The following is a 20,489-nucleotide window of genomic DNA, read 5'->3' as shown; positions in this document are numbered from 1 at the left end:
ACAATGACACACACACATCATTATGCTCAAACTATCTGTTTATTAAGTAGACTTGTTACCTGTGACTCTCCTTTCTGGATGGTGAATGGAATCACCAGGTCAAATGGTCTCAGACTTGCCACATCCAGCCAGATCATTCCCATTGGTCGGTCTGTTGCCTGAGAGACACGCAAGTGCATACGTCAGATCACAGGTTGTCAAGAGATTGTGGCAACAGTTCTGGTTACAGCGACAACATGTCACAGACTAAATGAACACAGGAAATTAATACAGGACCTGTAACATCAGAAGGCTGTGGCTTCTTAACATTATGCAGCTCTGCTGAACTGTCCATGTGTTTCAGGCATCCCGTTTTTGACATGGAGAGAGAGAAATGAGAGAACGCACCCTCTCAGTGATGAAACACCTGCAATGAGAGACAGCAGACAATGATGCAGTCTGATGAAAGGAGACCATGTGTGCTATAGATGACAAAGGGACAACAGGGAGAAGCTGAACAAAAACTGAAGCTGAGAAGCCGAGAGACCGGAGGCTGAGGTTTTAGATACCCAGGGCTGTTGGGGCATTTGGCTCTGTTGCATGAGCTGGTCTGACGGAGCTCCTTCCAGTACTTGGAGGGTGTAGGCAGGGATGATGGAGGGAATTGAGAGAGGGAAAAAGATAAGGCATTGGAGCGGATTAAAACGGCGTCAAAGTGATATAGCGAAACGGCTGCAGCCATCAGGACCAATCACAAAGCCTCTGTAGGGGAATGGATCTGTGCAATTTATGCAATTCCCTTCTCACATATACATTGAAACAGAGAAGGTAGGACTGACTAACAACCACAAGAGCTTTCTGAGACTGATTATATACTGATTTTGAGTATAAACACTAGCAAAATGCAAGTTTTGCTGCAGCAGATGTCATTGACTGCTTCAGGGCTTGCTCCAGCAGCTGGACGGTGTCCTGGAGTAAAGAACTACATATCTAGCTGTTGTGACAGTATCAGGTCAGTTCATGTCTACATACTCACTGGCTAAGTTATGGTAGTGAAGGCTCACTGACTCTGTCTTCCACTACTCTCAGACACTGTGTCATATTTCAGAGGAGCCCAACAAACCACAGATCACTGAGCTGTCCTAACAAATCTCCAGCAATGATGCAACACGTAGGAAGACTGAGTTATAAAGACATGGCAATATTTCAACAAGGTCTTGAATTATGAGGCCCGTCATATCTTAAACACATTAAGGTATCACATCACCCCGGTACAGCTCTTCACTCTCAGACTAGCTCTTTCTAAAAGTAGAATGGGAGGCAGAGCCTTCAGCTTTCAGGGCTCTGCTCTGAACCAGCTCCCAGTTTGGATTCAGGAGACAGACACCCTCTGTACTTCAACATTACACTTACAACTTTCCTATTTGATAAAGCATATAGTCAGCCTTGGATCAGGTGACCCTGAACCCTCCCTTAGTTACACTGCAGTAAACCTCTTGTGTGGTTACTTATAGTTACCATTTATGTCTTTATAGTGAGGGTTAATAGTTACTTCCAACCATTTATTCGTCTTCTATCACTTATTCATCTTCGAGAATGGAGATGTGCATGGCCCGGGAGTCCCTCTGCAAATCTCAACTCTTTGTTACAAACAGTTTTATAAAAGCAACCCCCATTGTAAACCCCATATGGTGTGTCATTAACCTAAGACACTGCGTGTGTGTGTGTGCCTTCCTGCTGGTCATAAAAGGGTCATCTCCTCTACACTCTGAATCTAATATAACCACCACTACAGTCTACAGCTGATATTCCACTGGCCCTTAGACAGACCTATTACCTCGGTCTTCAGTGTCATCGTCCTCTATTCCAATGCTCTCTGCCAGTTCTTTCTGTTTGCGGTAATTCAGCAGGAACTGGCGAATGCTGAGGTCTTCCTGGTCACTGGAGCTTTGCCTGGAGCTGGCAGACGTACTGGTCCTGCTACAAGTGGAAGGAAACCACCTCGCTAAAGGAAAACAAGACAACAATATGAGCATAGGTTTGGTTACAATAAAATAAGTCAGTTAATCAAATCAGTGTGACACAGACGCTGATGTTTTTGAAAAGAGCCCATCAGTAACATTTAATTCATACATTTTTACTGTGCGGGCTTGTAAAACTTCTGTATGAATATTATTATGAATATTAATTCTACAACAGAAAACCACTCAGCAATTAAACATCACGATGTATTAAATGTTTCCAAAGATACTGATAATTTGATAACGAGCAAATTATACATCCTGAAGTGTACTCCTTGATAGAAACTTTGAAAGGCACTGCAGAAACATAAAGTTAAGCAACATAAAAAATGTGGCAGAGCATGCAATGAGTCACATTTTCTTCCTTGTCCTCTTTGACTCCCAGTATACGTGAGACTCAAGCTGACATCACTGTTGAAATCTTACCCAGTGCCTTCATGAGCGCGTGCAGCGCGGAGCAGAAAAGAGCAGCTGTGCGCTCGTAGCTGAGATCCAGATCCTGAACCATGTCCCGACCAGCAGGCTGCAGTCAGAGTGAGTCAACAGAACTGTCAACACCGGTGGAGCCTGGCCAACAAGACAGGATTATAATGAAATACAGTACAAGCTCAGGGCAGCACAGGCTTAAGCAGACCAAGGAGGAAATCGGGTAAACCCTCCAGCAGTTATTTCTGTGTCCATTTGGGTAAAAACAAAAAACACATCATAACTACCTGTAAATGCAGGCTGAGCCTCTGAAGGTTGAGTGATATGTCATTAAGCAGGTAGTCAGAGTTCTCATTGATCAGTTCCTTGAGGGAAGCGTATCCACAGACCTTATTGATGTTCCATATGGAGCTCAGCGCCGCCTGGCTGACCAGCAGCGTCTCCTCACCAGCTTTCTCCAGCACAGGATACAGCCAGGTCGTCAACAAGGGACGGAAATCGCGGCCCAGCGCCTGAGCACAGCAGGCCAAGGCCTCCAGTTGGATGCACAGCTGACAGATGTTGCTGTTGAGCTGGTGGATCGTGGATGCAGATCATTTTAGATGTTTCAGTAGCAGCCTGATGAAATTAGCTGTGTCGTTAACCCACTTCAGCCATCCAAACAGATGACCATCTAAGGTGAATTATGCAGATCACTAGCACAGTACACAGATTACCACTTCTGATTCCAGCCAGACTTGTTGTTACTTCATTCTAATCATGCAGTAACAACAAAGATTTATTCCTCCTGGCTTTTAAAATGTGCTTCTTCTATTCTAGAAAACAAAAACATGTTATCACAGGGTTTGGTTTTTTTCAATGACATTTGTGTTGGCTGTGTCAGTTGCAGGCAAACATTTATCATTATTTTAAATCTATTTTTATGTTTTAGGATTTTGTAAACTGCCTTTTTTTATGTTTTTATGTTTTAGGATTTTGTAAAGTTTACAAAATCCTAAAACATAAAAACATTTTAAAAAAGGCAGTTTACAATGTAAACTGCCTTTTTTAAATGTTAGATATTAGGAAATAGCTTAAAATTAGTGCATATTTAACTTGTTACACTGCCTTAATGTTGCCTGCATGGGATTTCCTCATCAGCATATGACTGTACCCTGGATGATGATATGTGAGGAGCTTGAACTTGATTCGCTAACAGAAACTAATTTAGCTAGCTTAGCACACATGTCTTGTGGCAAGATATATGCACCTAAATGCTTTAAGTCATTGGCTGTTCTGCCAAATTGCCACCAAGCTGCAACTTTGTGAGCTGACTGTTTGGCGATTTTTGTGTTTTAGACAACAAAAAGAAAAGAAAAAGATCTACGGATTCAGGCTTTTCCTTACCTGTGGTAGTGGCATAGAATGACGTCACTGACATTGGTTTAATATGAAAACAAACTTTGTCAAACCAAAAAAAAACCAAAAAAAGAAGAAGTGAGTCGGCGTGTCATCTTTACCGAGCACCATACATGTTTTGCACACAAAAAAACAAGTATTGCCGAACAAAAGATAAATGTCCTTTTTTTCCTACTTTCGCCGGCTGGTCGTTTGGCGTAAGACGTAAGAAGTGGCGCTTTCAATCTGAGCGCCCGAGTTCGAATCCCTCACGGACTCGCTGCCACGACCATTGCTTGGGGGGCGGGAGAAGCCAAGTCGCTTCTCCCTTTTCCTGCTCTTGCCAACTCCTCCGCCTGCTCTCTTATTACCTTTTATTACCGCAAAATACCCATGCTTCTCAGCTCTTCATTCCTCAACTATTTGCTGCTTATTACTCCACCTTCCACAACTTGCAACTTTCTCTCTTCAGGCTACCAACTCTGCCTTCATTTTTCACACTGTCTCCCACACTTTTACATCAAATTATTACCACCTAATAAGCACAGTGACAGAGGGACCCCAGGCTTTTTTTCCGTAAGTTACATGTGTTTGTGTCCATAACTACCGTCCTTAGCTAGGTCCTCAAGTCTAGGCAGCTAAGATGACAACTGGGCTCTTCGGGGAAACTTGTTTTGTAAAGTTGCTTTAGCTAATCCGTAGAGGCCAATGAATTGACCGTGACTAAAGAAATGATGAGAAAAGCACTGGGTTGCTGTTGTTGCTCTCCGGTCACTGATGCTAGCTAAGAGGATGTAATAAAGGCAAGGTAGCAGAGATGAAAAAGGAGTGGTTGTTGATAAATAAGTGGAGAAAAAGGTGGGCAGGGAAAAAAAGCAGGTGTGAGTGTGTGAAATGTGAGTATTTGAGTGTAAAAATGTGTGGTCTCCTGCGAAAGGCTGGGTGCCCGATGTGCACCTTGCGCTCTTTAAATACAAGGATATTCCACGTTCTGCTATGTGGTGGGCTAGCAGGTTCATAACATAGAGGCTCAGGTTCGATCCCTCGGCTCACCTGCCTCTCTATGTTTATCTGCTAGGGGAGGTCCAGGCAGGGATCTTGGAGTGAAAATTCCGAGGGATGAACCTTGTTCAGCCTGGACTTCCCCTGATTTTGATTTTTCTCTGTTTTTCTTTTACCTGCCAGCAACAAACAGCCCAGCCTGATTTATGGGACCTCCTTCTTGTCATGGCTACCAAGGACCACTCTTCTTCTGCCAACAAGTCATTGCCTGACAATAATTATTTCCTATGTTTCCCTATGGGGTTTTTAATCTCCAATATCTTTACATATCTTGCTAGATAGACTTCCCTCAACAGGGTTTACAAACGCCTTATCCTCTTTGTCCACTTCAAATAACTTTAAACAACTATTCTTAGATTTCTTGCAACATCTGCTGTCCTCTTGCACAGATTACGCTTTTTAAAAAACTAACAAACACTTTTTTTAACGTCAACCCATTGTTGGAACTAGATAAATAAAGCATATATAAAAGTCACTACCAAAAACTCATTGCAGCTTCGACCTTGTTATAGGAATGTTGTTTGTGGCTCAAGATGACTTGATTCATCCATGAAGGATACATTTGATATATGTTTTCACATATTATAGACCAACAAGTTATTATAGCAGTTTAAATACGAGCGATCGGAAGCATGTGCTGATCAGCTTCAGTTTCTTCTCTGAAGTTGCTCTATTTCTCTTCAGGTTTCTCTCAGACCAAGATTGAATGTGATGACAAGGGTGATGGATGGTGTGACATGTGCTGCTGGCCCACAGAACCAGGTGAGTATGCTGTCCATGTGCTCTGCAACAATGAGGACATCCAACACTCTCAGTTAAGATTAGTTTTCATGATTGTTGCCTCAAGACCTGAGATCATGGTGGTGGGCTTGTGATGGACACACTTTTCATGGCTGAAAGCTCTCCTGTAGAGGCTAAGCCCTCTCGATCAACAACACACCTGCCGCTAACTACGTGTGTCTACCTTAAATATCTTTACAAACTCAAAATGTGACCTCTAGCACCAAACGCTTGCTGCAGTTCTTGGTGTCAGAGGTGACACACAAGGTATCGGGTTTTAGGTGCAATTACTTTTTCATATAGGACCAAGTATGTTTGGATAGCTTTTTCCCCTTGAAAACTGCCGTTTAATATTACACATTCTTGTCTAATATTATAAATGTATTGATCTGAAACGTGCAAGTGTGACAAATATGGAATAAGATACGAAATCAGAAAGGAGGCAAATATTTTTCACAGCGCTAAGTCTGTAAATGATCTTCTTTGGCTGTAGTAGATCTTTGACTTGTTCCTTTTTTAATTGTTTGTTTAAAATTGTTTTCTCTAGGTTAAGGCGTACGGTCCAGGCCTTCAGAGCAGTGGTCTGGCTGTTGGAAAACCCACTGAATTCACAGTTGATGCCAAGCAAGGAGGAAAAGCTCCTCTGAAAATTATAGCCCAGGTATATCTGGCTTTGTATATGACCACAAATATGTTAAATATATTGCATGTACCGTATTTTTCAGAGTATGAGTCGCACTTAAAATCCTTTAATTGTGCGCCTTATGTATGAATTCTGGTTGTGCTTACTGACCTTGAACCGATTTTATGTAATACACGGCGCTCAAAAATCTGTCAAAAATGTTTTAGTACGACTTTGGTAAGCTACGAAGTCGCACCGCTTGATGGATTGTCGGAGCATCATGGTTACGTAGTCAGCAGCCTCGCGGAGTGATACGCGCTGCGCTTCAACATAATATTACTGTATTGTGTGTGGATAAGGACCCCAAAATGGCACCTGTTAAGAGACATGCTTACGAAGCGGATTTCAAACTCAAGGCTGTCAGTCACGCAGTAGAACATGAGAATAGAGCAGCTGCGAGAGATTTCAACATTAATGAATCAATGGTACGGAAGTAGAGGAAGCTAGAAGAAAGAGTTGAGTAAAGTTTGACTTATCTGACTGTTTTGTTTCGCTTAATGCGTTTTATAATCCAGTACGCCTCATGTATAAAACCAGACCTGTTCATCAACAGTGCGCCTTATGGTCCGACAACTACGGTGTGTTAAATCTGATTGAACTAATCCCTTGTCTTCTGCACAGGATGGTGAAGTCAATTCTGTGGATGTCCAGGTTAAGGATAATGGCAACAGCACATACACCTGCACCTACACCCCACGTAAGCCTGTGAAGCAGACTGTGATGGTCTCCTGGGGAGACTGAGAGTCCATTCAGGGTGAGTATGCACTCACTTTCACTCTTGCATGCAGGGTTTGCCCTTTCTTCTCACTGAAAAGTCTCTTGAGTTTTGGTGTTTGTGCCCACAGATGAATATCGGAGCAGGCTGTCATCCAAACAAGGTGAAGGTCTCTGACCCTGGAGTGGCAAATACGGGCCTCCAAGCCTTCCAGCCAACATACTTCACTGTTGACTGCTCAGAGTCTGGTCAAGGTAAAGCTCCATAAAACTGTGTGTGTGAGAGTAAAGAGCGCAAACATATGCTCATGTCAAAGAAATATTCCAAACAACCGATATTACAGGGAAACTTATTTAACCCACCTGCTGTTTGAGGCTAAAAATGACTGTAGAGCATTACCTGCAAAGGTAACATGCTAACACAGCCTTTGTCCTCTGCCATCAGGACAAAGGCTGTTTGCGTTTAGGCTATTCCAATGACATCCTTCAGGGTCAAAGTGGATCCTTCTCAAGGCAGAGGGACCAGGACTCAGCCGCAGTGGTAAGAATACCTGTACTGCCTCACAAAGTCAGAGAGTGCTAACAAAAAACAGTCCGTTTATTTAGTTTATTGGTCTATAATACGGTCTGAATGTTTTCCGTCATACTACATGGAACAACTCTTCATAACACTTTTATGAAAATGTTTGACGAAATTGACAAGATCAAAATTCAAATCACAATGGCAAGGATTTAAAAACAAGAATAAACATGAATAAACAGGGTTGTAGTTGGTACGCGAATGTAAACAGGTCCTTTTGAGCTGTCATTTGAACTTTGCTTTTAAGTGTTTGTCAGGCAGCACAGTGGCACGGTGGTTAGCACTGTTGCCGCACAGCAAGAAAGTCCTGAGTTCAATTCCACCATCAGGCCGGGGTCTTTCTGTGTGGAGTTTGCATGTTCTCCCCGTGTTTGCGTGGGTTCCCTCCGGGTACTCCGGCTTCCTCCCACCATCCGAAGACATGCAGCTTGTGGGGATAGGTTAATTGGATAATCCAAATTGTCACTAGGTGTGAATGGTTGTCTGTCCCTGTGTGTTAGCCCTGCGACAGACTGGCGACCTGTCCAGGGTGTACCCCGCCTCTCGCCCTATGACAGCTGGGATAGGCTCCAGCGCCCCTGAAAAGGATAAGCGGAAGCGAATGGATGGACGGATGGATGTTTGTCTAAGCATGAATGTTTTTACGATGGCTTTCCCCCCACCTTGTACGGTTGCCAGTATATTGATGTTTTTATTATTTTTTTAAATGAATCTAAGCTTTTCGAGCAGATCAGAGGTGTCAGTGTATTTTCTTTGGTCTCTGTTCTGGCAGAGATAGCTGTTGGCAAAGACCAGCTTGTGCTGGTGCTTGTTTCTTCCTCCCCGTTATCACCACAGCTTTATTCAAAGAAGGTGATCTGATCTTTTGGCTCGTCTGTCCAATAGTGTAGATTATTGCAGAATTCAGATCAAATCAGGGCCCAAACTTGTGTGAGTAACTTTATGAAGGGAATAAAGGGAACTCTGCCAGCTGCCAGCTGAACTGTGTAAAACCTAAATTACAGTAGACTGGTCTCATTTTGAAGGTTATATGGGCTTATGATTATATTTAGAGATACAACTGTGTAATGTATGTTCTATGTCCTGTTTTTAGGGGTCTTCTGTGAGGCAACAACAGACTTCACTGTGGATGCACAAATGAGTTTGCGCTCCATGTTTTGAGGGTCATGAGCTTCGCCTGGCGCTATGGCTGGGCTGAATATTGCAGGTACAAGTGCGGAGGGTTTTTGCAGCAACGCTTACACTTACACTGATAATGGTTTTCTATAAGTCTACATGCCTGGAAACATTCTGATCAGATGCCTAAACTGAAGCAATAAAAATGCAGTCAATTTAGTAAGGATATATGTGTGACAATGAAGACCCGACAACAGCAGCGTTGCAGTTTAGCACGTTTTTATTGGCTTTCACACTGCTCCTGTAGCACACACACCACCCTCTCCTGCGGTCCCGGCAACATCTTTAACAGGGAAGACGTGATTAGATGATGGGCTCAGGTGTGTGAGTCAGCCAGTATCTGTTTTGTCTGTCTTAGGAATCTCCTTTGTTCCCAAGGAGATTGGTGAGCACCTTGTTAACATCGAGAAGAACGGCCGTCATGTTCCCAGCAGCCCAATTGCTGTTATGATCAAGCAGTCAGGGATTGGTGATGTGAGCCGTGTGTGTGTGAGTGGACGGTGGCTGACCGAGGCCAGGACTTTTCAGCCTTGAGAGTTCATCATTGATGCAGGTATATGCTCAGTGAAAGCATAAATACTGTGATATTTTTCTTTTTAAACATTCAAATAGAATATTTGTCAGTCTCATCTTGTTATATTAGGCTTCCTCTGCTTGAGCCTTTCCACTGAAGGACCCAGTTAAGTGGGCATTAACACTGAGGACCAGGAGGATGGCTGGTGACACGATGTGTTGCTTTTGAGGTCTTTTAGCCTGTTTCACTTTGTCAGACAGGTTCTATTTAACTGATTTCTTGATTCACAAGTCTGCAATTAATCAGGCCTGAGTGTGTCTAGTAACACTGAACTGAGGTTTCCAAAATTGGTTAATCACAGTTAACTCGTCATTTAACAAGAGGGGCAATTTGTTTTTACACAGGACCAGGGGGTTGGATAATCTTTCTCCCTAATCTATGAAATCATCATTTAAACACTGCATTTTGTATTAACTTGTCTTATCTGTGTCTAATATTAAAATGTGTTTGATGATCTGAAACATGTAAGTGTGATAAATATGCAAAACACTAGGAAACCAGGAAGGGGGCAAACACCTTTTCACATCACTGTAGACGTGATTACAGAATACCTTTTACATCCTGGATTACAATAGGATATCCATCAACGGCAGATACTGGTCTCCATGACACACAGATACTGGAGTGGTCTGAGAGAAAGGAATCTGTGTCTCTGGACCAAAATGACTGTACGTGTAGTGCTGTAGAAACAATACTGCCCACAAACCTTGATGTTTCTATATGTGGAAACCTTCAAGTATGGATATCCTCCTGTAAGGGTAAAGTAATGGGACATTTGCACTTTTTGCATGTAAGCCTGTCGGTCTTAACTGGAAGTTGCACTTGAGCTGTCTTGGCATCTTTCCCTTGTTTGACTCACCAGTTTTGCCCTGAGCTGAACCGCTGCCTCCTTCTCTGTTGTGGTACTCAGCGGTGACCAAGATGCTGTAACGTGCATCTGGCTGCAGTGACTCCAGCATCACCTGCTTCTCTCCACCAGGGACCAGCACCTGCAGACAACAAACAACACTATCATCCCAACACAGTCAGAACTCATTTAAAGTTTTGGGACTTGTGGAATTTCTGGAATTCTGACACATGACAGCCGGCTGAAGCCCAGAAGAGGTGAAGATGTGATGACTACGACCCACTCACAGTGTGATCCTGGCTATCAGCTCCAGTCAATGCTGTGTAGGACACGTGATACTGGAGGACATGAGCATTGGGAGGTACCCAACTGATCACCATGCTGACGGCAGTCTCATCAGAAAGCGTGAGGCTGGTTGGGCCTCCACCAGAGCCTGCAGCAACATCATAGAAGAGATAAAGTACCACAGCTAACGACACTTAACACTCACTTTCTTCCTTTATAGGAGGAAATTATTTTGGCAGCAGAGCAAAGTGTTTTTTTTAGAAAATAAATGTAAAGTATAACAGAGAATTTGATACTTTGATTTGATACTTTAACCTCACTACATTTATTTCATAGCTCAGAGTTCTAGTTACTCAAAGATGAGAATTTAGATGTGAAATTTAACCTTTAAGTGACTAGTACTTTGAGAACTGCCATCAATTACACAATGAAGTTCATTGACGTACAGGTTATTGTATTAGTAATGCTATATTGTACATAGAGACACAATATGACAGAATATGACTGCTGCTAATGTGACTTAGGTAAATGGTTTCAGGCTCTCCCCTCCTGAGTTTGAGAAATGTTCAGGATCAGAAAATGTGTGACTCACAGGTGCTGTAGCATACGGCCACAGCTTCACTCTGAGCTCCATCTCCATAGAGTGCAGACAGTGATATCTGATGCTCCTTAAGACACAGGACAACAGTTTATTGAGACATTGTATTTTTTACTTCATAATATGTACTCCAACAATCCAATAGTTCTTCCCCACCTGTCTCAGGTCGCCTCCACTTAGTGAGGTAAGAAACATCATCATCATCTGCAGCTTCCCAGCGCACCGTGATGTCACTGTCTGAGAAATTAGTTACCCTAAGGTCAGAAGGAGGAGGCACCTTCACTAGAAGAAAAGAATAATGTGTATGGGAATTTTTTAAAAATGAGAAAGCTACATTTTGACATCTTTCATTATTAATAACATTTACAGTACTGTGCAAAAGTCGTGAGCCACACGCTGAAGTATTTCTTTGGACATTATCTGGTTTTTCCACTCCTTTTTAGTCCAGTTCTTGTACCTGACCATTTTCTGAGTAATGTTTTTGTTTGTTTGTTTTTGTTTGTGTAAACACTTGGCACTGACCATTGTTGGAGAATTAAAAAGCACCTAAGTCAAGGAATGTGTGTGCACATAACAGAAAACTTGGGAAAGAACCAATTTTAAATCTTTAAGCATTTTGTTACTAGCGGCCTGTCACAAAAACACATTTTGTATAGTGTTTTTTTTTTGTTTTTAAATCTTGTGAATAAAATGTATACAAATGTGTGTGATTAATCACAATGTGTTAGTGTGTAATCACCCTGAGACATGCATGCCTGTCTGCTAGCGTCAGATCTAAAGCCATTTCTGATTTGGAGATGCAGGCTGCAGATTCTGTCCAGATTATCCCAGCTCTCGTCACTAAGCATCCAGTCTTCACTTATCAAATGTGTAAAATTCAAGGCTGGTCCTTAAAAGCTCCCAACAAGGCAAAAACTGTGAATCTAACCAAAAGTGTATTTCCTGTTTCTCCCACATATTGGATTCCACAGTTCCTACAAGTGATCAAATATACACAGTTTTTAGATCTTGGAGTCCCTTTGCACAGTGATAGAAAACATTACCATTGGAATAACTGCCCACCCACTTGTGGTGCTGGAAAAATTGCCCTGATCTCTGCGCTTAGGCTCAGAGAGAGGTGAGATTTTAGCCTTTACAAGGAGATCACCCAGGTTTTTGTTCCTCCTGAAGGCTGCAATTGCCTTGTGATCCTGAAGCATATGTGTGTCCTGAGTGAACCTTTGAAAGTTGCTCTTGATAACTCTGACCAATTTGCAGGTGGAGGGAGAATATGTGATCACCACTGGGATGAGGGGAGAAACATCAATTGGCTTGGTCTGCAAGAATGAATTGAAACATTTTCTTAAAAAGGACCAACCGTACCCCCTAGTGGAGAGAGCTGAGAATAAAATCTTGACAGCTTCCCCCAAATCACTCTGTTGAGTGCAGATCCTGTGAAATCTCAGTAATTGGGATTTAATTATCCCTGCAAATGTGTGTTTTGGGTGAAAACTTGTTCTGAACAGTAAGGCATGTGTATCTGTAGGTTTGAAAAAGACTTTAACATCTAATTTGTGGTCATTCGGGAAATTTGGGCCCTTAAATGTAGTTGTGTCTAAAAAATCAATTGAGGATTTATTAATGGTGGATTTCAGTTTGATGGAAGCATTATGGTCATTAAGAGTCCTCAAAAACACCTCAAAGTCTCGCTCAGGATGTTGCCAAATCCCCCAGGTATCATCCAAGAATCGATAATAATATAATGGCTTTTTAACACATTTCTCCAATGCAGAGGTCTCCCACTCTGCCATGAAGATGTTGGCATAGGCTGGGGCAAAGTTTTCCGCCATTGCCGTACCCTTAATCTGTAAATAGAATTCCCCGTTGAACTCAAAATCATTCCTCATGAGGTTTATTTCCAATAATTGTAACAGTTCTTTATCTGGTCTTCTCTTATCTGGATATTTTTGAAAGATTCTCCTTATGGAGTTGATTCCCTCTCTAATGTCTATATTTGTATAGAGGCTGTCAATATCAATGGAAAATAAAAAAGCATCAACGGGGACTTCTATTTGTTTCACTTTCTCTACACTGTGGGCGTAAAAGTCCACTGCTGAAGGAGCTGCTCAGTGCTCGTACAGTCTCATGCAGGGGTGGGAGGTGTTGTCCATGATGGATGTTAGCTTAGACAACATCCTCTCCTCCCCAACCTGCTCGATGGACTTCAGCGGACAGTCCAGGACAGAGCTGGCCCTCCTGACCAGCTTGTTGAGTTTCCCCCTGTCCCTCTCTGCCATTCCACCACTCCAGCAGACCACAGCACAGAAAATAGCAGACGCCACCACAGTGTCATAAAATGTCCTTAGGAGCGTCCTGTTCACCCCAAAGGATCTCAGCCGCCGTAGCAGGTGGAGACGACCCAGTAGAGTGGTTGAAGGAAAAGGAAAAGGGGACAGGTGAGGTGCATTTCATGTCCCCGGTGCTGTGGGGGTTGCAGAGAGGTGTGACGAGCTCTGGTGGATGGGCGAGGGAACTGCTACTGAATCAAACCTGTTAAACAACTGGTTCAATCTGTTAGCCAGAACCTGGTCTCCAGACTCTGGACCCCCTCCGCTCACAGTGCTCCGTCCAGTGATGGTGTTCGGTCCTCTCCACACACCTCTGGTGTTGCTCTGCTGGAGCTGCTCCTCCACCTTCCTCCTAAAAGGAAGCATTACATTTAGAAAATAAAATACTTATTTTATATTTGTTTGTATTTTTGTAAGATAATACGCTATATACACGGAGTTTATCTGGACGTAGTGTTTTCAGTGTCATCCAAGTGACTCTAGAGGATGAAAACCTGTTGGAGTGTGTGCTAATGTCTATAGCAGGGGTGTCCAAACTACGGCCCGCGGCCCATTTTTAATTGGCCCGCAAGAAATTTTATAAATAGAATAGAATATGGCCCGCACTTCAACTTTTGCTTGAGTGTATTGCACTTCTTAGTTTTAACACCAGGGAAGCTACTGTTGATCAAGGCAGTTGCTCCACCAAAAAGGACAATCCTAGAAGAAATTTACCACAAGTTACTAAACATGGCAGAACCAAAGAAGCGAAAGGTAGAAAGTGAGTGCAGAAAATTTCAGACACGGTGGGAGAGTGAATATTTCTTCAAAGAATTCAAGGGGAAGTGTCTGTTTTATCTGCACTGAAACTGTGGCAGTTATGAAAGAGTATAATGTACGACGTCATTATGAAACCAAACATCAGGTCTATGCATCCTACACTGGTGCTGAGCGAGAGCAGAAAGTAAAGTAAATAGTAGCTGTCCTGCAGGGTCAGCAACAGTATTTTTTTGTGCTCAAAAAGTCCAGGAAAAGGCTCCAATAGCAGCTATGAGGTGGCCCAACTCATCGCAAGACGTGGAGTTACAGAGGAGCTGCTCGATCTTAAGAGTCTAAAAGGCACAACAACGGGTATGGATACTTTTGAAGCTGTGTCAGACTCAACTGACAAAATGGGACTTAAATGGGACAAGCTGTGTGCAGATACAACATACGGGGCTCCAGCTATGGCAGGTGCACACAAAGGAATGGCGTCTATGATGTGCGCTGAGGTGAAAGAGGCTGGAGGTGAGGCTGTTAAAATGCACCGTACTGTTCACCAAGAAGCCCTTTGTGCCAAGACAGTCAATCTTGGAGATGTAATGAACACTATTGTAAAAAGTGTCAACATAATTCGAGCAAGAGGACTGTAGCACAGAGAATTTCAGGCTTTCCTTTCTGAAGTGGATGCTGAATATGGGGATCTACTCTACCACTCGGAGGCGCGCTGGCTAAGCCGCGGCGCCGCGCTGAAGCGTCTTTACTCCCTGAGGTCAGAAATTGACCATTTTTGAAAGAGAAGGACCGACCTCTTCATGAGCTGAATGACCCTCTATGGTTGGCAGACCTTGCATTTTTAGTTGATCTTGCTGATCATTTAACCACCCTGAACAAGAGCCTACGAGGGAAAGAGCAGCTTGTACCACAACTTTATGCGCACATGAAAGCATTTTGTGTGAAGGTCAATCTCTTTAAGACACAACTGCACAACTTCAACGTTGTGCAGTTCCCCACACTGTCCAAGATCACAACTGCTTATCCACAGGCCAACCTTTCTGCTAAAAAAGGGAAATATGTGTCTGTGATTACATGTCTCGAAACAGAATTCAGACAGCGCTTCCAGGATTTTTCTGACAGTTCTACAGGAACTTGGAAAAGGAAAAGTTTCCTCTGATGAGACGCCATGTGAAAAAAATGATCAGTCTATTTGGCTCAGATTTGCTCCATGATCAAACGACATTTGTCCGGATTTTTGGCACAAGTGGCGTCGGATCAGTACCGCAGCTGGATGGCCCGATTTACATACCCAGCGCAGCTGATACTCACCAGAAATCTACACTATTGGACAGACGAGCCAAAAGATCAGATCACCTTCTTTGAATAAAGCTGTGGTGATAATGGGGAGGAAGAAACAAACACCAGCACGAGCTGGTCTTTGCCAACAGCTATCTCTGCCAGAACAGAGACCAAAGAAAATACACTGACACCTCTGATCTGCTCGAAAAGCTTAGATTCATTTTAAAAAATTAAATGAAAACATCAATATACTGGCAACCGTACAAGGTGGGGGGAAAGCCATCGTAAAAACATTCATGCTTAGACAAACATTTAAAAGCAAATGATGGTTTCATAGGTTATCACTAGGCTTTATGTAGCCTGAGGCTTGGTGTCAGAAGGTGTGGATGTACAAGAACAATGACAGAGGTACATACTGTCTCCCAGGCCTGTCACCTTGACCTTGCTAAGGTCCAGCATGGCTGCCACGCTGCCACTGAAAGGGCTCTTGGGAATGTGATCTCCACCGTAGGTCACGCAACTCCCAGGGGACCCTGTCACGGGAAAGGGAAGCGATCCACATTCTCCCATTTAATATGATGCATAACAGCCAGAAGAACGCTTCCTTGTCTTATAAGAACCCACATAATACAAAGTAACTACAAAGTAACTACAATCCACGCCCGCATGTGTGAGCATTTCTTCTCTCGCCTTTGCACAGGTGTATATTTAACAGTGTGTGTTGGTGTGGTTGCTGATGATTTCAAAGTCATTCACAGCCTGCTGCTACTACTGCTTTGACTGGTACGCAGTTCAAATGACAGCTCAAAAGGACCTGTTTACATTCGCGTACCAACTATAACCCTGTTTATTCATGTTTATTCTTGTTTTTAAATCCTTGCCATTGTGATTTGAATTTTGATCTTGTCAATTTCGTCAAACATTTTCATAAAAGTGTTATGAAGAGTTGTTCCATGTAGTATGACGGAAAACATTCAGACCGTATTATAGACCAATAAACTAAATAAACAGACTGTTTTTTGTTAGCACTCTCTGACTTTGTGAGGCAGTACAGGTATTCTTACCACTGTGGCTGAGTCCTGGTCCCTCTGCCTTGAGAAGGATCCACTTTGACCCTGAAGGATGTCATTGGAATAGCCTAAACGCAAACAGCCTTTGTCCTGATGGCAGAGGACAAAGGCTGTGTTAGCATGTTACCTTTGCAGGTAATGCTCTACAGTCATTTTTAGCCTCAAACAGCAGGTGGGTTAAATAAGTTTCCCTGTAATATCGGTTGTTTGGAATATTTCTTTGACATGAGCATATGTTTGCGCTCTTTACTCTCACACACACAGTTTTATGGAGCTTTACCTTGACCAGACTCTGAGCAGTCAACAGTGAAGTATGTTGGCTGGAAGGCTTGGAGGCCCGTATTTGCCACTCCAGGGTCAGAGACCTTCACCTTGTTTGGATGACAGCCTGCTCCGATATTCATCTGTGGGCACAAACACCAAAACTCAAGAGACTTTTCAGTGAGAAGAAAAGGCAAACCCTGCATGCAAGAGTGAAAGTGAGTGCATACTCACCCTGAATGGACTCTCAGTCTCCCCAGGAGACCATCACAGTCTGCTTCACAGGCTTACGTGGGGTGTAGGTGCAGGTGTATGTGCTGTTGCCATTATCCTTAACCTGGACATCCACAGAATTGACTTCACCATCCTGTGCAGAAGACAAGGGATTAGTTCAATCAGATTTAACACACGGTAGTTTTCGGACCATAAGGCGCACTGTTGATGAACAGGTCTGGTTTTATACATGAGGCGTACTGGATTATAAAACGCATTAAGCGAAACAAAACAGTCAGATAAGTCAAACTTTACTCAACTCTTTCTTCTAGCTTCCTCTACTTCCGTACCATTGATTCATTAATGTTGAAATCTCTCGCAGCTGCTCTATTCTCATGTTCTACTGCGTGACTGACAGCCTTGAGTTTGAAATCCGCTTCGTAAGCATGTCTCTTAACAGGTGCCATTTTGGGGTCCTTATCCACACACAATACAGTAATATTATGTTGAAGCGCAGCGCGTATCACTCCGCGAGGCTGCTGACTACGTAACCATGATGCTCCGACAATCCATCAAGCGGTGTGACTTCGTAGCTTACCAAAGTCGTACTAAAACATTTTTTGACAGATTTTTGAGCGCCGTGTATTACATAAAATCGGTTCAAGGTCAGTAAGCACAACCAGAATTCATACATAAGGCGCACAATTAAAGGATTTTAAGTGCGACTCATACTCTGAAAAATACGGTACATGCAATATATTTAACATATTTGTGGTCATATACAAAGCCAGATATACCTGGGCTATAATTTTCAGAGGAGCTTTTCCTCCTTGCTTGGCATCAACTGTGAATTCAGTGGGTTTTCCAACAGCCAGACCACTGCTCTGAAGGCCTGGACCGTACGCCTTAACCTAGAGAAAACAATTTTAAACAAACAATTAAAAAAGGAACAAGTCAAAGATCTACTACAGCCAAAGAAGATCATTTACAGACTTAGCGCTGTGAAAAAATATTTGCCTCCTTTCTGATTTCGTATCTTATTCCATATTTGTCACACTTACACGTTTCAGATCAATACATTTATAATATTAGACAAGAATGTGTAATATTAAACGGCAGTTTTCAAGGGGAAAAAGCTATCCAAACATACTTGGTCCTATATGAAAAAGTAATTGCACCTAAAACCCGATACCTTGTGTGTCACCCCTGACACCAAGAACTGCAGCAAGCGTTTGGTGCTAGAGGTCACATTTTGAGTTTGTAAAGATATTTAAGGTAGACACACGTAGTTAGCGGCAGGTGTGTTGTTGATCGAGAGGGCTTAGCCTCTACAGGAGAGCTTTCAGCCATGAAAAGTGTGTCCATCACAAGCCCACCACCATGATCTCAGGTCTTGAGGCAACAATCATGAAAACTAATCTTAACTGAGAGTGTTGGATGTCCTCATTGTTGCAGAGCACATGGACAGCATACTCACCTGGTTCTGTGGGCCAGCAGCACATGTCACACCATCCATCACCCTTGTCATCACATTCAATCTTGGTCTGAGAGAAACCTGAAGAGAAATAGAGCAACTTCAGAGAAGAAACTGAAGCTGATCAGCACATGCTTCCGATCGCTCGTATTTAAACTGCTATAATAACTTGTTGGTCTATAATATGTGAAAACATATATCAAATGTATCCTTCATGGATGAAATCAAGTCATCTTGAGCCACAAACAACATTCCTATAACAAGGTCGAAGCTGCAATGAGTTTTTGGTAGTGACTTTTATATATGCTTTATTTATCTAGTTCCAACAATGGGTTGACGTTAAAAAAAAGTGTTTGTTAGTTTTTTAAAAAGCGTAATCTGTGCAAGAGGACAGCAGATGTTGCAAGAAATCTAAGAATAGTTGTTTAAAGTTATTTGAAGTGGACAAAGAGGATAAGGCGTTTGTAAACCCTGTTGAGGGAAGTCTATCTAGCAAGATATGTAAAGATATTGGAGATTAAAAAACCCCATAGGGAAACATAGGAAATAATTATTTGTCAGGCAATGACTTGTTGGCAGAAGAAGAGTGGTCCTTGGTAGCCATGACAAGAAGGAGGTCCCATAAATCAGGCTGGGCTGTTTGTTGCTGGCAGGTAAAAGAAAAAACAGAGAAAAATCAAAATCAGGGGAAGTCCAGGCTGAACAAGGTTCATCCCTCGGAATTTTCACTCCAAGATCCCCTGCCTGGACCTCCCCCTAGCAGATAAACATAGAGAGGCAGGTGAGCCGAGGGCTCGAACCTGAGCCTCTATGTTATGAACCTGCTAGCCCACCACATAGCAGAACGTGGAATATCCTTGTATTTAAAGAGCGCAAGGTGCACATCGGGCACCCAGCCTTTCGCAGGAGACCACACATTTTTACACTCAAATACTCACATTTCACACACTCACACCTGCTTTTTTTCCCTGCCCACCTTTTTCTCCACTTATTTATCAACAACCACTCCTTTTTCATCTCTGCTACCTTGCCTTTATTACATCCTCTTAGCTAGCATCAGTGACCGGAGAGCAACAACAGCAACCCAGTGCTTTTCTCATCATTTCTTTAGTCACGGTCAATTCATTGGCCTCTACGGATTAGCTAAAGCAACTTTACAAAACAAGTTTCCCCGAAGAGCCCAGTTGTCATCTTAGCTGCCTAGATTTGAGGACCTAGCTAAGGACGGTAGTTACGGACACAAACACATGTAACTTACGGAAAAAAAGCCTGGGGTCCCTCTGTCACTGTGCTTATTAGGTGGTAATAATTTGATGTAAAAGTGTGGGAGACAGTGTGAAAAAATGAAGGCAGAGTTGGTAGCCTGAAGAGAGAAAGTTGCAAGTTGTGGAAGGTGGAGTAATAAGCAGCAAATAGTTGAGGAATGAAGAGCTGAGAAGCATGGGTATTTTGCGGTAATAAAAGGTAATAAGAGAGCAGGCGGAGGAGTTGGCAAGAGCAGGAAAAGGGAGAAGCGACTTGGCTTCTCCCCGCCCCCCAAGCAATGGTCGTGGCAGCGAGTCCGTGAGGGATTCGAACTCGGGCGCTCAGATTGAAAGCGCCACTTCTTACGTCTTACGCCAAACGACCAGCCGGCGAAAGTAGGAAAAAAAAGGACATTTATCTTTTGTTCGGCAATACTTGTTTTTTTGTGTGCAAAACATGTATGGTGCTCGGTAAAGATGACACGCCGACTCACTTCTTCTTTTTTTGGTTTTTTTTTGGTTTGACAAAGTTTGTTTTCATATTAAACCAATGTCAGTGACGTCATTCTATGCCACTACCACAGGTAAGGAAAAGCCTGAATCCGTAGATCTTTTTCTTTTCTTTTTGTTGTCTAAAACACAAAAATCGCCAAACAGTCAGCTCACAAAGTTGCAGCTTGGTGGCAATTTGGCAGAACAGCCAATGACTTAAAGCATTTAGGTGCATATATCTTGCCACAAGACATGTGTGCTAAGCTAGCTAAA

The 20,489-nt window shown here is 42.9% G+C and overlaps 1 long non-coding RNA gene across 1 annotated transcript; it reads right to left on the bottom strand.

The window, feature by feature from the left end:
* Positions 1–13,719: 13,719 nt before the first annotated feature.
* Positions 13,720–18,525, bottom strand: LOC112845349 (uncharacterized). The gene is made up of 3 exons (XR_003218170.1): positions 18,484–18,525; positions 15,879–15,995; positions 13,720–13,780 (listed from the first exon to the last, which is right to left on the bottom strand). It is a non-coding gene; the product is annotated as an uncharacterized LOC112845349 (long non-coding RNA).
* Between the last annotated feature and the right edge of the window lie 1,964 nt (positions 18,526–20,489).

This window comes from Oreochromis niloticus, unplaced genomic scaffold, assembly GCF_001858045.2.
Source record: "Oreochromis niloticus isolate F11D_XX unplaced genomic scaffold, O_niloticus_UMD_NMBU tig00006838_pilon, whole genome shotgun sequence".
Classification (NCBI taxonomy): domain Eukaryota; kingdom Metazoa; phylum Chordata; class Actinopteri; order Cichliformes; family Cichlidae; genus Oreochromis; species Oreochromis niloticus.
The sequence above is the reverse complement of the archived record's forward strand: the minus strand, read 5'-3'. Positions and strand labels throughout refer to the sequence as shown.